Source organism: Triticum aestivum, chromosome 4D (genome assembly GCF_018294505.1).
Source record: "Triticum aestivum cultivar Chinese Spring chromosome 4D, IWGSC CS RefSeq v2.1, whole genome shotgun sequence".
Taxonomy (NCBI): Eukaryota; Viridiplantae; Streptophyta; class Magnoliopsida; order Poales; family Poaceae; genus Triticum; species Triticum aestivum.
Genome location: NC_057805.1, coordinates 161,547,086 through 161,550,093, shown reverse-complemented (window position 1 = coordinate 161,550,093; position 3,008 = coordinate 161,547,086).

Genomic DNA, 3,008 nt, shown 5'->3' with positions numbered 1-3,008 from the left:
CGCGGGCTCGGGCGGCGGCGGATGGGCTCGGACGGGCCCTCCTCGGGCTCGCCGGGCCGGCGGCGGTGGGAGGCCGGAGGCGTGCCACGTGGCGGCGGCGGAGGAGATGGACGCGTCCGGCTCCGCCCGGACGTGTCCGGCGGCGGAGAGGGACGAGGGTTAGGGTTCGTCTGCGATTTGTTTACGGGAGGGGAAGGAGTTTTATAGGTAGAGGGAGCTAGGAGAGTCCAAATGAGGTGCGGTTTTCGCCCACACGATCGTGATCGAACGACCTAGAGCATGGAAGAGAGTTTGGTGGGTTTTGGGCTGGTTTTGAGGGGGGTTTTTGCTGGACACTCAAATGGACTTTGCGGATGCCCGGTTAACCCTCGCCGCAGAAGTGCTAAATGTTATAATCTGCTGAAAGTTGTCATAACTTGTTGATTTGTCTTTTTCCTAGCATTTTGCGTGTTTACCTTTTGAGCATGATGTCAACATGTTTTAGGAGCATATTCATTCCATATTTACATTGGTGTAATCCATGCATTTTATGTGCCATGTGGTGACTAGCACAAGCTTGCAAAATAGGGTAGTTGCTGTTGCTGATTTCAATGACTTTTTTCTGCTAAGTCGTCTGCTACATTATCTTGCCATGTTAACATGATGCTACCATCAATTCCATGCAAAATCTGGAAATGCTCAGTAAGGATGTTTTGTAGAACTTGTTATGCTCTATGCATCAATGCCCTTGTTTGCATTTATAGCCTACTGTAGCGTGTTCTTAGCATGATCTAGAGTTGCTAAATAATGTTGCTGTCAGCCTGTTATCAGTAAGTCCAGTTTTGCCATGTGAATAGCTAGTGTTCTATGCATCCTATGACCATGTTCTTGCCATGAGTAGTTGCACAAATATGCCTTCTTACTGTTGGCTACATTCACATGCCATGAAATGCTTTGTGGTGAGTTGCTCAAGCTCTCAAAAATGCCTACATGTCGCTATTTCTGCCATGTTTACTAAATTCCACCAAGTCTGTGAATCTGTTATCGTTTGCAATCTTTCGATGATGTTTTGAGCATGTTCTACTGCTTTCTAGCAGTAACTCAGTGATCATGTTTTGTAGTGCTCTACCTGTACATGCTTGCCATGCCCTTTGATGCCATGACATCTTCCTGTAGCATATACTTGTGTTTTCTCAAATATGCATTATGAATCTGTTTTCAGCCTTACTCTGTTTTTCACTAAGTCTGAGAATCTGTTATGACTTGCTTACTTGTCTTGATGAATGCCATTGATCTACAGGTTACATGGAGATGCTTAGTAATCATGTTTTGCCATGTATAAACTGTACTTTAATGCCATGCTTTTGGTTGCCATGATATTGCATTGTAGCATGTTTGTTTCATGCCTCCAACATGTCAACATGTTAATCCTGCTCACATGTATACCCTGTTTTTCACCGTCTTAATCTTTGTTATAAAGTTGCTTTTTGCATTGATCTCATTGCATTAATCCTGATGCCTATGAACCTGAACCTTGATGTTGTTTGAAGCATGTAACCTGTACTTTGAGTGCATATCAAGTTTGTGTCCATATGTTATTGGAACCACCACCCTAAACCCTAGCTCTACCTCTCTCTCTCGCTGCACCTCGCTTGCCCTCTGCGCTCGAATGACAGAAACAGGAGGAAGAAGAAGGAGGAAGAACACGGTGGACACGGTGGTTTTTTTCGGCGCACGTACGCCTTTCTTTTTCCCTCAAGCACGAACTCGACGTGTCAACGAGCTACACAGAGGTGAGGGGTTTTTATACCCGCGAGCACTGACATGCCAGGCCTCGCCCACACGCACTCGCTCCCCCCACTTCCCACGCCCCGCGCGCTCCGGCCTCGCGCCCGCGCATCATGCACGTACACGATTGCCGCGGCCTGCCCGCGCGCCTGACGCGGTCGCCTCCCCTGGTCCCTCGCTAACAACCCCCGTGGCCCCGCCGGTGCCCTCTGCAGCTGGGCGCAATCCCGCTTGAAGTGGCCGCGCTCGCCGCATTTGTAGCAGCGGCCACGCTTGTTGCCGCCGCTACCCGATGCCACATTTCGTGCGTCGTTGTCGTCCCATGATCTGCCTTGCTGCCGCTCCCGTGCTCGCCACTGCACCGCCGTGTATAGAAGCTACCCGTCCGCCCGCTCGCCGCTGCTCTGCCCGCGGCGCCGCACCCACTCGTCGAATGCACGCAACCGCCAAGCGCCTCGTCGTACGTCAGCTCCTCGAGGACGCAGAACTGCTCGATGCCGGCGACGACGGGGAAAAGCCGGTCCAGCACCGTGTGTAGGAGCTTCTTCACCAGCTCCGTGTCGCCCATCGTCTCACCTAGGCCCGCGAACCGTGCCGCCATGCCTGCAAGCCTTCCGGCCTACGCGTCCAGAGACTCGCCGTCCTCCATCTTCAGCCGGTCCAGCTCGCCGCGCAGCGTCGCCCTCCTCGCCGCGCGTACCCGCTCGACGCCGACGAATCTCACCTTCAGGTAGTCCCATAACTCCCTGGCGGTGGGCTTCGTCGCCACCGAGAGCAGCACGTCCTCCGGCAGCCCCGACAGGATCATCGCCCGCGTGGTCTTGCACTTCTTGCCATTCACCGCCGCGACGCCCACTAGCGCCACCGCCTCCCACAGCGTGTGGGCATCGAGGATCGCCTGTGCCTTGATCGCCCACATGGTCTAGCCGTCTGGTGCGAGCACCGGCATCCCCATGGACACCGATCCGCCCGTGCTGCCTCCGCCGTGTGGAACCAGAGCCATCGACGCCGGCGATCTCCTGAACCTGAAGCTCTGATGCCAATTGTTGGAACCACCACCCTAAACCCTAGCTCTACCTCTCTCTCTCGCTGCACCTCGCTTGCCCTCTGCGCTCGAATGACAGAAACAGGAGGAAGAAGAAGGAGGAAGAACACGGTGGACACGGTGGTTTTTTTCGGCGCACGTACGCCTTTCTTTTTCCCTCGAGCACGAACTCGACGTGTCAACGAGCTACACAGAG